At 41.4% G+C, this 14740-nt stretch overlaps 1 protein-coding gene across 5 annotated transcripts in view; it reads left to right on the top strand.

The window, feature by feature from the left end:
- Positions 1 to 14740, top strand: part of PDE4D (phosphodiesterase 4D) — a 594225-nt gene that overhangs the window by 299978 nt on the left and 279507 nt on the right. The gene's annotated exons all lie outside the window — the stretch shown is intronic.

Below are 14740 nucleotides of genomic sequence, written 5' to 3'. Positions count from 1 at the left end.
TATTTGAGAGAGCAGCTAGAATGTATTGAACTTTACTTGGGGGAGAGTGATGTAGCAGTGGAGAGCTTATGGGTGAGAATCAGGGGGCAGGATGGTAAAGGTGACACTGTTGTGGGTGTGTACTACAGGCCCCCTGATCAGGATGAGGAGGTTGATGAGGCCTTCTATAAGCAACTGGATGTAGCGTCACGTTCCCAGGCACTGGTGCCTATGGGGGACTTCAATTATCCAGATATTTGCTGGACGGCCAACATGGCCAGGCACGCACGGTCCAGATGGTTCTTGCAGTGCGTTGAAGACAACTTTCTGATGCAGGTGGTGGAGGAACCGACGTGGGGAGGGATGTTACTGGACCTTATTCTCACCAACAGGCATGGACTTGTTAAGGAAGTAAAGGCTGGGGGCAACTTGGGTCATAGTGATCATGAGATGGTGGAGTTCAAGATCCTGAGTGGAAGAGCAAAGCAATAAGTAGGATTGCTACCCTGGACTCTAGGAGAACCAACTTTAATATCTTCCGGGACCTACTTGGAGCTATCCCGTGGGCTCGGGTGTTAGAAGGTAAGGGGGCCTCTGAGAGCTGGTCAGCATTTAAACAGCTCTTCTTCCAAGCTCAGGATCGGTGTGTCCCTGTGAGCAAGAAATTGGGAAAAGGTGGCAGGAGACTTGTGTGGATGAGCAAGGAGCTCATGCGCAAGCTCAAAGGAAAGAAGAAGGTCCATGAAATGTGGAAAAAGGGTCTGACCACTTGGGAAGATTATAGGAATGTAGTCAGGGCCTGCAGGGATGAAACGAGGAAAGCTAAAGCCCGCCTGGAATTGAATCTGGCTAAAGTGATAAAGGATAATAAAAAAGGCTTCTTCAAGTATGTTAACAGCAAAAGGAAAACTAGAGAGAATGTGGGCCCCTCACTAAGTGAGGGGGGGGTTCTGGTAACGGAGGATGCTGAGAAGGCAGAGATACTGAATGCCTTCTTTACTTCTGTCTTCAGTGAAAAGGCTCTCCCTCAGGTTTCCCACACCCTGGAGGTTAGTGAGAGGGTCTGGGGAATGGGAGACTTCTCTTTAGTCAGGAAAGAGGACGTGTGTGAGCGCCTAGGCAGTACTAAGGTCCACAAGTCCATGGGACCTGATGCGGTGCATCCATGTGTGCTAAGGGAGGTGGTGGAGGTCATTGCCGAACCGCTCTCCATCATTTTTGAGAGGTCTTGGATAACAGGGGAAGTCCCTGAAGACTGGAGGATAGCCAATGTCACTCCGGTCTTCAAAAAGGGCAAGAAGGAAGATCCGGGTAATTATAGGCCTGTCAGCCTCACCTCTGTCCCTGGAAAGGTGATGGAACAGCTTGTGCTGGATACCATCTCCAAACAATTGGGAGAAAAGGAGGTTATCAGGAGTAGTCAGCATGGGTTCACCAAGGGGAGGTCGTGCTCGACCAACCTGGTGGCCTTCTATGATGCTGTCACATGCTGGGTGGATGGGGGAAGAGCGGTAGATGTAGTCTACCTTGATTTTAGAAAGGGATTTGATACTGTCTCCCATGACATCCTTATAACAAAGCTGAGGAAGTGTGAGATAGACAAGTGGACAGTGAGGTGAGTTGAGAACTGGCTGACTGGCAGAGCGCAGAGGGTCGTCGTTGGTGGTGCAGAGTCTGGCTGGAGACCTGTGACCAGTGGTGTCCCCCAGGGGTCTGTGCTGTGTCCGGTCTTGTTCAACATCTTCATCAATGACCTTGATGAGGGGATAGTGGTCACCCTCAGCAAGTTTGCTGATGATACGAAGTTGGGAGGATTGGCTGACACGCCTGAAGGCTGTGCTGCCATTCAGCGAGACCTGGACAGGCTGGAGAGCTGGGCAGTAAGAAACCGAATGAGGTTCAACAAAAGCAAGTGTAGGGTCTTACTCCTAGGGAGGAATAATTGCATGCACCATTACAGGCTGGGGGATGAGCTGCTGGAGAGGAGCTCTGCAGAGAGGGACCTGGGCGTCCTGGTGGACAGCAGGTTGGCCATGAGCCAGCAGTGTGCCTTCGTGGCCAAAAAGACCAATGGCATTCTGGGGTGCATTAAAAAGAGCGTGTCCAGCAGGTCGAGGGAAGTGATCCTCCCCCTCTACTCTGCCCTGGTAAGGCCTCATCTGGAGTACTGTGTCCAGTTCTGGGCTCCCCAGTACAAAAAAGACAGAGATCTCTTGGAAAGAGTCCAGCGGAGGGCCACAAAGATGGTGAAGGGCCTGGAGCATCTCCCCTATGAAGAAAGGCTAAGTGAACTGGGTCTATTTAGCCCTGAGAAAAGACGACTGAGAGGGGGCCTGATCCAGGTTTATAAATATCTGAGGTGTGGCGGCCATAGTGGTGAGGCCAGCCTCTTTTCAGTGGTACGTGGAGACAGGACAAGGGGAAATGGACATAAGCTGCAGCATAGGAAGTTTTGCACGAATGAGCGTAAGAACTTCTTTACGGTGAGCACTGGAACAGGCTGCCCAGGGAGGTTGTGGAGTCTCCTTCTCTGGAGATATTCAAGTCTCGCCTGGACGCCTACCTGTGCGACCTGGTGTAGGGAACCTGCTTTGGCAGGGGGGTTGGTCTCGATGATCTCTAGAGGTCCCTTCCAACCTCTACAATTCTGTGATTCTGTGATTCTGTGATTCTTAAGGATTGGAAGGTCTTCCCTGAACCTTCTCTTCTCTAGGCCCAGCTCCCTCACCTGGGAGAGGTGCTCCAGCCTCGTGATCATCTCTGTGGTACTCCTTTGGACTCACTCCAACAACTTCACATCTTTCTTGAGCTGGATAACCCATATCGGGTGCAATACTGCAGATTGGGCCTCACAAGGGCAGAGTAGAAGGAGGCAATCACCTCTCTTGCTCTGCTGGCCAAACCCTTTTTTGATGCAGCCCAAAATACTGTTGGCCTTCTGGGCTGCAAGAGCACAGTGCTGTCTCTTGTTCAGCTTTTCATCCATCAGGACCCCCATATTCTTTTCTGCAGGGCTACTCTTGATAAGTTCTTCTCCCGGACTGTAGTCATATGTGGGATTGCTGTGACTCAAATGCAACACCTTGAACTTTGGCTTTTTTAAACCTCAATAGGTTCACTTTTCACTGGCACACTTCTCAAGCTCATTTAGATGTGTCTGGATGGTGTTCCTTCTTAGCGTCATGAGCAAACTTGTTGAGAGTGTACTCAATCTCATCATCTATGTCATTGATAAAGATAAAAAGGAGTACTGATCCCAAGATGGACCCCTGGAGGGTTATCATCACTGGCCTACAACTGGATGTAGAGACATTTACCACAACCCTCTGAAAAAGACTGCAATCTTCCAACCAATTCCTTATCCACAAAATAATCCACAATTCTAGCCTGTGTCTGGAATGGGTTGCCCTGTGAGGTTGTAAATGCCTCCCCTCTGGAGTCATTCAAGGCCAGGCTGGATGCGGCTTTGAGCAACTTGGTCATGTGCCTTAAAATTGTCTGCCAGGAGGATCTGTTACAAGTTCTTCCCAGGAACAGATGTGAGGCTTGGGAGTTGTTCCCCAAGTCTTCCTCCCTCCCTTTTGTAGAAATAGAAGTGACATTTCCCTTTCTCCAGTCAGCAGGGAGTTTGCCTAACAGACATAACGTTTCAAATACGATAGAGAGTGGTTTGGCAAGCGCTTCAGCCAGTTCCAAGACTCTGGGATGCTTGTTGTATGGCTCCGTAAACATTCAGCCTCATGCAATAGTCTCAGACTTGCTATGCCCTTCCAGTGGGAGGGATTTTGCTCTCCTGAACACTGTCTAAATGCTCAGGGATGCAGAGATGTGGGAATCCTCACTGCCAGTGTCTTGGCTTCAGTAGTTTTGGTTGTTTCTGAGTGATAGGTGGGTGCCAGGGCCAGAACAGGCCACTCAGTGGGGAAGAGCAGTGGCCTTTATGGCGTAGTATCAGAGGGCAGGGCAAAGCCAGGACACACACCTGAATTAGGCAATGGCTTATTCTTTGCCTTGTGACATCATGCATAGAGCCATAATGTTGTGGGGAGGTGGCTAGGGGGTAACTAGTGCTTGGGGATTGGCTGGGCATTGGTTGGTCTTTGGTGAGATCTTGTGTTACCAGTGGGGTGTCGATCAGCAAGCTGTGTTAGCTGGTTGTCAGTGGTTAGCAAGTGCATCGTGGATATGTATGTTTATATATTATTATCATTGTATTTTTGTTTCCATTTCCTCTTCTGTCTTAATAAATAGTTTTTATCTCAGCCCATGAGATTTGTTTCCATTCTGTCCCTCATACCACTTGGAGAGGGAGGTGAGTGAACAGCTGTGTGGTGCTTAGCTACCTGCCGAGTTAAATCATAGCTCTCCTTTTGGCACCCAACATGGGGCTTGAAGGGGTGAGATAACCAAAGCATGTTAAAACAGAATTGTTTAGTAGTTAATAGTCACTGGTCACAGTGTTATTTTTTTCTGTTTTCAGAAATCTGTCAGAGTTCTTTCAAGTATACATGATCCCTACTGTACCATTTCCAGTTTCTGGGGGTTGGATTGATCTTATCATTTTACTGCATGTGTAACACTCGTCCAGAAACTAATCTGGTATTTGTATTCAATATTGCAGTCATCTTTGTACTTAGGGAGCCATACCTTGGAAATTATTAATAATGGGAACATGAGCTTAGAGATGAGCAGGAATGTGTTCAAACTAGAATGTTACTGTTATGCCTACTGAATGTGCTTCAGTTTTTGTCTAAGGTTAAACAACTATTTTGAAAAACCCAAGGATCTGCCATGACATGGGATAGTTAAGAGAGGCGGGAATGTGGGAAAGTATGGACAGGTACCTGGAACTGTGAGCACCTCCTGTGTTCTGGAATTTCACTGCTGAACAACTGCAGAATCTTTAAAAATAAATAAATAAATAAAAATAAAAAATGTGTGCTATTGCCCTGGTAATTCCCCCAAGGTACAGATCAGCACAACTTGCTGGGCCAGGTCCATGCCTACTGAGTCTTATTCAACGCTATTCACTAAAGGGGAATAGGTCTCCAGATTTGATGACAGTACAAGTCTCATAGTTTCTCCAAGCCCTGCAGTTCAGCTTGTGCCAGTATCCATCCCCCCTATACCCCTATACACAGGACCAAAAAAAATGGATGCAAAAGTCAGCTTCTTTATTAAGAATAGAAACTTCTACTAAAATAAAGACGGAAGGAGAAGATGAAGATGAAGGGAGACCGCTATGAGGATGGTAGGATGAAGTGTCAGAACTCATAATCATCTGATCTCTGAGTGAGCTGTGAGATGTGCAAAAAGATTTTGGCCATCATCCACATAAGAATATTGCCACCTGCTTGCTCTGATGCTGAAATAATGGTGTCAGTAGCCTGGACGTAAGGGGTAGAAAAGCCAAGTAGCTAGGATTCTTTTTCAGGGAAAGGAGTATTGACAAAATGATTGGAAAAGGCACACAAGCTTTCAACCTATAGAGGTGACTCTTGTCAGTCATGAAGGAAAGATATCCCTTCTAGGAAGATCTAGCATGTGAATTCTGTGTACAATTTAGAGGGATGACCTATAGATCAGAGGAGTGATATCTGTGTAATTAATCAGAATGTATGGAAAACTGCAGGATCTGTATGATTTAAATTGTGTGAAATAAAGGGTGTATATTATCTGATTTCAGCCAAAACAATATTAATAGCACACTGATATTTTGGAAGCTCATCCGAGAGCAAGCTAGACTGCTCAGTAGGGAAGAGCCACTGCCTATATAGTGCTTTGTCAGGAGGAAGCTGGAGCCACAATAGGTGGCCTAAATTAGGCATCACAGATCTGGGGGTGTTGTTAGCACTCAATGGAATGTCAGCTAACACTGTGCCCAGGTGGCAAGTAAGGTCAGTGTTACCCTGGCTAGTAACAGAAATAGTGTAGTCAGCATGATCAGGGAGGTTATCACTCCCCTGTACTTCATGCTGGTGGAACTACATCTTGAGTACTGCATTCTGTTTTGGACCTCTCACTACCAGAAAGACTTGGAGCACGTCCATAGAAGGGCAGTGAAGCTGGTGAGCAGTATGGAACACAAGTATTATGAAGAGTAAGCAAGGGAACAGGAATTGTTTAGTGTAGAGTTGGCTCAGGGGAGACCTTATTGCAAACTACAGCTACCTAAAAAGAAGTTGTGGCAAGGTGGAGGTTGGTCTCTTCTCCTGGTTAATGAGCGACAGAACAAGAGGAAATGGCCTCAAGTTGTGCCAGGGGAGGCTCAGGTTAGATATTAGGAAAAAAATATTCTTTGAAGGAGTGATCAGGCACTGGAATTAACTGCATGGAGATAGTGGAGTCACAGTCCTTACAGGTGTTCTAGAAACATGTAGCTCTGGTATTTGGGGATATGGCTTAGTGGGCAGCACTGGTGGTAGGTAAACAGTTGGACTAGATGATCTTAGTGGTCTTTTAATGATTCTATGGTTCTTTGATTCTGATATATATATTGTTATCATTGCCTGTTTGTTTCCAGTTTTCTCTCTATCTTAGTAAATAGTTTCTATCTCAACTCACAAGTTATTTTTCATATCCCTCGGCAAGTGCAGTTTTAACTGTGCCTTGGCTTTTTTGATCCCATCTCTGCATGTTTGTATTCTTCCCATGCCTCATGTCCCTGTTTCCAATGCCTGTGCATTTACTTCTTTTTCCTCAGTTTGAAATGCAGGTCCTTACTCAGCCGCACTGGTTTCCTGCCTCCCCTGCTTGATTTCTTATACTGCAGAATGTAGAGCTCTTCTGCTCTCAGAATCACAGAATTGCAGGACCTCAAGAGATCACTGAATATAGCCCCCCTGCTAATGCAGGTTCCCTACAGTAGGTTACACAGGTAGGTGTCCAGATGAGTCTTGAATATCTCCATTGAAGGAGACTCCTCAACATCTCTGGGTCAACCCATTCCAGTGCTCCATCACCCCTACTATACAGAAGTTCAACATGTTTGTATGGAGCTTCCTACATCCACGTTTTAGTCCATGGTTCCTTGTCCTGTCACTTCACACCACTGAGAAGAGCTGACTTCATCCATTTGACCTCCACCTCCTCCTAGATATTTATAAATGTTAATCAGAAAGGTGTTTAAAGAGCTGCCAGCTTTGCTCCATCCCTTTGTCTTTAAGGATGTCTTCTCAAGGGATCTTATCCAGTGATACCTTAAACATCCAGAAGTTCCCTTTCCTACAATCCAGGGTCCTCACCCCACCCTTTGCCAGACTCATGTTCGTTGAGATCAGGAACTTGACCAGGGCTTGCTCACTGCAGTCCAGATCATCTCCAATCATATCCTCTTTAATGATCTCCTCTGCACTGGTGAGCAACAGGTTCAGTAGTGCTTCATCTCTGATATGTCTGTCCAATACCTGAACCAGGAAGTTATTTTTAATGGGCTCCAAGACTCTCCTGGATTCCTTGCAGCTTCCATGATGTTTTTTTTCAGCAGATATCTGAGTTGTTGAAATCCCCCATGAGGATGAGAGCCTGTGAGTGTGACACCTCTTCTAACTAAAGCGAGAAAGTCTCACCAACAGAATCCCCTGATCAGACAGCTTGTAGCAGATGCTAGCTGCCAGATGTCCTTTATTTATCAGGTCTCTAATTGTAACCCACAAGCTCTCAACCTGGTCATGGCTGTTTCTTTTGCAATCCATTCACTTCTTAGAGGAAACCGCTCCCATTCCTACTTCCTTGCCTATCCTTTCTAACAATCATAGTACTGCAGTTGTGCCATTCATCCCACTACATTTCTGTGATAGCAATTAGGTCATAGTTTTTTAAATGCACCATTGTTTCCTTCTCCAGCTTATTTCCCAAACTGCATGCACTGGCGTAGAGACACTTCAGCTGGGTTATCAACTGCGTTACCTTCTCGGAGGAGCCCTCCCAAATTCCTCTGAGACAAATCTGGGCATGCAGGCTCTTGTTTATTGTTGGTGGAAAAAAAAAAAAAAAAAAACGGCTTCAAGCTATGCCAGGGGAGATTTAGGTTGGATGTTAGGAAATACTACTTTTCTGCTAACCTATTTGCAGACAGCGTATTTAAAATTAGTAACATGAAAATTTAAACTGGCCATAAGGAATAGTTACTCTTTCTTCAAAGCTCAGGACAAGAAAAAGAAGTTGTTTCTTTCATTCAGATTTCTTTTGTTAATATTGAAATTTACTGACTCATTATTTTCCCCACTTTTCCATCTACTACTTCCCTGTAATGTTATAAAAAGGCTGAATCTTAGTTCTGATGTCTGAGAAAATAAAAATTAATCTTTTTCAGTAGTTTCAGTTATTTATGTGTCCATTTAAATCTATATCCAACACTATTGTTCATTAAATATATAAAGCATAGTACTTTTTTTCCTTATTAATAATAGCATAAATACTCCAAAGTACTGATTTTCTTATTATTACTATTGCAATTTATTTTTGGTTTCCAGCAAAATGTAGCTTTCCATAAACACTGAACAGAAGATTAAGATAATATTTAATATTTTAACATTTTATAATAGTTTAAAAAACAAAAAAAAAAACATCTTTAATGTGTACTGAACAATGTGGATACTTAAAGAATAAGGGGGTTTATTGTATCGTGATTAGTAAGAATAAATATTAACTTCAGCCAAAGTAGCAAAGGGGGTAATAATTTCTTTAGGGAAAACAACAGCAACAAACAAACAAACAAGCAAAAAAAAAAAAAACAACTATAAATGCAAAGAAAGATTTAACTGAATTATTTCCACTTACTAATTTAAAATATAATTAAATTTGGATATCTAAACCAATACTTTAGATCTGTCAAACAATATGAAGTAGCTAGTCTTTCTGTGTCTGTATTTGAAGAATATTTATCCTAAGGTATCAAGTTCTTCTGTTTAATTTTGTGAGTAAGTTTTGGATCTAGATATTAGTCCATTTCAACACTTTTTGGTCATGAAGCATGAAGCTTTGTGAAGGTCGAAGAAGACATGCATGTATTTGGAAAGTACTTCAGATCCTGAGTGTGATGCGTAACTCATAAGCTAAATGATGCAGAATACGCCAAGTTGCTCAGGACTCTAAACCAGGTGTTGCTTATTCTCATTGCGTGGCACTTGGCTCTGCATTCTATTTGGACCCTGTCTGATGCAGTTCTGACAGGAAGGTAATTATTACTTTTTATATGTTAATCTATTTGAAAGTGTTTTGGTATGATGTAGTAACACGGACTATAATCTGAAATGAAGCCCACACTGCATTGTTTTTATGTGACATGATTTGGAATGTGACATGATGTTTAGGGCTCAAAATTCTATGATAGCACTGAAGAATTCTGTAGTTCAAAGAAAACCATGCTTGGTGTAGTTTGATCCATATCACTTGCTAAGAGTGATCTTTAGAGTGAACTCTCTCCTGTTCCAGCCCAATATGCTGACCAGACCTGACACTTAGGGAAGTCTGCTGTCTCCTTGAGACCTTGGTAGGGGTTGTCACTAGAAAGCTCACTAGCTTGATACACCCCTCTCATTATTGTCCATAATTGCTTTTATATGTCTGTGGCAATGAAGTTACAAAAAGAAGTCCAAGGACAATTGCAAGAGCCTTTGGTTAAAGAGTCAGGTAGGGTCTTCCTCCATCCAACCAAAAACAGAGCAGTACTGAAAGATGGTTGATGCATCTGATCAGTTAGTGACTAGTGTGTTATGATGGTCAGTTCTAAGCTTTTCAATAGGCAAACAAGGTGGGGCGTTGCCATTGTATGTGAGGGAGGGACTAGGCAGTATGGAGTTCACAGTTATTGATAACACGGCTGAAATCCTCTGGATAAGGAATAAGGAACGAACAAAGCAAATGTCATTGTAAGAGTCTACTGTAGGCCAGGACAATGGAACAAATGAATTATTTAAGGAACTAAGAGATATCTCTAGATCACCTACCCTTGTTCTCATGGGTGACTTCAATTTGGCAGATGCTACCTGGGAGTACCACACAACTGACACAAACGGGTTCAGGAGATTCTTAATATACCTTGATGATACTTTTCTGGTCCATGTTCTAGTAAAGTGCCTTTCTAAGTTTGTTGCTTGTAAACAGAGAGAATCTCAGGTGAAATGGCTATTGGTGGCTGTCTTGGCAATAGTCATCACAAAGTATTCATTATCTTTCTTGACAGAAAAACTGCAACCAAAACTTCAGATATAGAGAGAGCAGACTTCAGGCTGTCCAGGGAATTCATAGCAAGGTGCCCTTGTAAACTGCCTTTGAAGGTAAACTGCCTTTGGGGTCTGTAGTACCACTTCCTAAGAAAATAGGAACAAACAATTCCAATTCTAAAATGCTGGAAGTCAGCAGGTGGGGCAGAAGATCAGTTTGGCTGATCAAAAATCTTCTAGACCCCATGAGGGAAAAGAAGGTGTATGGCCAGTGGAAGTGAGGACAGGTGATCTGGGAGGACTACAAAGATGTTGCTGGCCAATACAGGGAGAAAATTTACACAGACAAAGCTCAATTAGGATTGAGGGTGGCCAGTACTGTGGGAAGACAACAAAAAAGCCTCTTTTAAAAATATGTTAATGCCAATCTGAGGACCAGAGATCCATTACTTAATGAGGATGGTCACCTCAAACATAGGAACATAGTCTTCTTTGACTCTGTATTCAACACTTATTATGGGCTCTGGAACCCTTAGCTGGAGGACCATGACAGCAGTAACAATACACTCCCAACCAAGCACAAACCTGTGTGAGATTTACTGTTCCAACTGGATGTCTACAGGGCCTGATGGGTTTGATCCCAGGATTCTCAAGGAGCTGGCTGGTGTCACTGAGAGACTTCTGTCAATTATTTTTCAGTGAGCTTGGGAATCTGAAGAGGTTGTAGTCAACTGGATGCTGATGAATTTTTTTAATTAGATAACCCTTATAGATATAATAGGTTTAATGGCAACTTCAGTTTAAAACAAATGTCATTGATATTCCATTTCTATTCACTTATGTAGCTTGGACTAATTTCTCTTAATGGGCTACTTTACTTACTGTGCAGTGTCAAATTTCTTTACAACTTGATTGGGATAGAAGGAAAGCTAGTAATCTGGTTTGATGAATAAAGACTGTAATAATAGCTGAAGGGAATGTATCTAGTTACCTCAGATATCAGAGACAATGCAACTTAGTAATTGCAATAGCAGATTGAAAATATGGTTTAAAATTATATAAGGAACATTACGTTGGCAATCTCATTTTCTAGTCTTAAAACTTCCTCAAGTTTGAAAAAAAAAAACAATTCTAAACACAATGTTGTATATCTTCAAGTACCTTGAATTAGGATGATCTAATTACTAACTTGGAATTACTTTATGCATACATACCCATACCTTGAGATGCTCCTTTTTCAACATTAATCTGATTGATTTTTTATTTATTTGAATAACTGTATGCATGAATGTAGACTTAGTCCATCATAAAAGTTAGAAAATGATAAAAGTAAAGTCTTTGAGAGAATATGCATTTTGAAAAAAAAATGTAACAGGAAATTCCTTCTGAATTCTGTAAAACCTGGAAAACGAGTGATGATGAAATACTGTTGTAGATGAATTACTTTTACTCATCTTGTTTTCTTAGGATTGAGATAAATTAACATTCAGTACAATAAATGTAAAACCAAAATAAATGCCATCTGCTATGAGAATCAATTCTGAAAGTGAATTGACATACACATTTAACATTTCTGGTTGGAAAGAACTTCTGGATTTTAGTGGAAATGTGAACACACATCTTCCAGAGCAATCAAGTGTCCTGGTAGACAGCAGGTTGACCATCAGCCAGCAACATGCCCTTGTGATCAAGAAGGCCAGTGGTATCTTGGGATGCATTAAAAAGAGTGTAACCAGCAGGTTGAGGGAGGTTATCCATCTCTTCTGTTCCGCCCTGGTGAAGTCACACCTGGAGTACTTTGTCCAGTTCTGAGCTCCCCCAGTTTAAGACAGGCAGGGAATGACTGGAAAGGGCCCAGCAGAGGGCTACCAAGATGATCAGGGTCTGAAGCATCATCTTTGGATGGTGGTACACAGATGGGACAAGGGGCAATGGGCACAAAGTGCAACACAGGAAGTGTTCTATGAGAACAAAACATAAGAAAATCTTTGAGGGTTAAAAAAGACTGAAACAAGCTGCCCAGAGAGGTTTTGGAGTCTCCTTCTCTGGAGATAGTCAAAACCTGCCTCAGAGTTGGACTAGATAATGGGTGTCCAAACTTTTGGCTTGACGGGGCTGCACTGAGTGAAGAGGAATTGTATTGGACTGATATTCTGGTTGTTTCTGAGAGATGGGTGAGTGCCCAGGACTATTCAGCAGGTAAGAGTTGTCACCATGATGTCATGAGACAGGAAACAGAGCTAATTAGTAACTGTCCCGGGCCACATGTGACCTGTGTGCTGCAGGTTGGACGTGGCTGGAGTAGACAGTCTCCAGAGGTCCCTTCCAACCCCTACATTTCTGTGGTTTAGTGAACTAATGTTAATCATTAGTAATGCAAAAAGAGGATTAAAAGAAAGGATATGTCTTTAGTCAAGGAACTATCACAACCAAATAACCTAGCTCTCATTACCATGAAATAAGTACATTATTACAGGTTTTTCAAACAGCAATGATCTGGCAGTTTGAAGAATATTTTCATGGCAGCAATTTCATGGCAGCTCACTGAATTATAAAAGAAATAGCTAAGTAAGAAGGGACTTATATTTGAAAATAGTAAGATACTTCTCAAATTTACTGGTAAACTGTTCAGCTATTTCTTCAGCTTTCTTCTGCTTTGACTTAAATTCATTACTACTGAATTAGTACTATGAACTATGAATTATTAATTCAGATGCATGGGCTTGGAGAAAGGCTGGCAGTTTGACCTTCAGCTCAATACAAATATTGATCAGTGACTGAATACTTGCCTCTGTACATTAAAAATAATAATAATAAAATAATAATTAGCTGATCTTCCCAAGAAGTTATTTATTATTCTTGCAGGAGAAAGACAGTCAATTTTTATTTTCCATTCTGCCAAATATGCCACAGGATGCAACATACCCATGCAATAAAATGCTGCATTATTTTTTCAAGTGTTCCAGAACCATTTCCATATTTTATATGTGGGATTCTATTTTTGATAGTTAGGTGTTTACATGTTTTTATAAGTACTGTTTCAGATAATTGCTTTTATGGAATATTGCTGTCATTTTCTAACAGCTTTCTCTTGAATGACTGTCAGCTGATTTTCAGACTCTTCAGCCATAGTGGTGAACGTGACTGTGCTGCAATATCTCCAATTGTTTCTGCACATATGTGTGCTTATAAATTCCCTGCAGGCCTTGAAAATTACAAACTTTTAACATATCCTTTAACAGTTTGGCAGCATATTTTGGAATAAGTTGTAAATGTTTAATCTGCACTCTTCATATTTTGGGATCTCTACATGATTATGTTTTTTATTTGCAAAAATGTCTATCATATAAACACACCTAGAACTTAGAAAGATTGTTCATTTTCTGGAATGGCACCTTTGAGAGTTTACTGGCACCATTTGTGGGGGGAGAGGTGGTTGCTTTTATGTAAGAAGCAAATAATTCTGTCCCAAAATCTGTAATTATATTTTCAGCATTCATATCTGAATAAAGTGGAATTGTAGGAACAAATGGTTTTTTATAAACACTAAATCTATAAAGAATTCTATGGAAAAAATATCTTTCATAGTAAAATGAGCTTAAATCTAGAATCTTCATCACCTTATTCAGCTGTATGTTCACTCAAAGTGCGCATGAACAGGCAAGGACATATACTTAGGCCTTGCTTAAGAATATCCATCATATTTTGTGAAAGGCTTTCTTATATACAAATTCTTTTTTAGACGGGGTTGGATACCAAATGGTCTCAATAATGTCACCAACATCACAGCTAAAATATCAGTGTTAAGACACACTATACCTTACAGCAGCTTGAAATTTCTGTTTTACTTATTCCTAGACACAAGATTTGAGTAAGATCTAACTATGTGATAAGGATAATTTTCTTTTACTTCAGGGTGTTTAAAATGCTAGTATTAGAATGAAGGACAAGCCACACTTTATGAACTGAGAACACAAACCTATGTCATATTGTGCCTGTACTTTTTATGATATTAGTAATGGGAATTATGGTTAATTCCACCATGTATGTGACTCTGTTTAGTGTTTGCAGTCAGGCATTTTATTTGCTTTGTCACTTGTAAAACATTTCCAATATTGTACTGCTCTTCAGCTGCAATGTTGGCAACCTGACAAACTTGAAATCTTAATGATTCATTGATCCAAATAAGTTGTCTAAAAGCACATTACAAAAGGTATATGTTTGGGGGTTAAAAAGTAAATATTGAATGCAGTTGGAGGAAAAAAGTTTGAAATCAAGTTCATGAGTATCTCTGCAAACTTCTGCTGTCTCTTTTTGTTTTTAAAAAAAAGACTGTTTACATAGTTAATCTAAATCAGTTTAGTAGTATTCAATAAATAACCTTTAACATATCATAACCATCTAAAAAAACTATACTTCTAACACAAATGAAGATTCCTTCAGCAAACTTTGCTTATCCAAATATACCTAAAGACCTTTTATCAGACGAGTCTTCAACCTGAAATTAATTTGATATCCGTATTAAATGCATGAGTAATATTAAGCACAATTGTCAAAGGAAATCCCTCCTAAACTCATGAGATCCTACTCCCATG

This window comes from Meleagris gallopavo, chromosome Z (genome assembly GCF_905368555.1).
Source record: "Meleagris gallopavo chromosome Z, MGAL_WU_HG_1.1, whole genome shotgun sequence".
Taxonomy (NCBI): Eukaryota; Metazoa; Chordata; class Aves; order Galliformes; family Phasianidae; genus Meleagris; species Meleagris gallopavo.
This window is presented reverse-complemented; position numbering and strand designations above follow the sequence as displayed.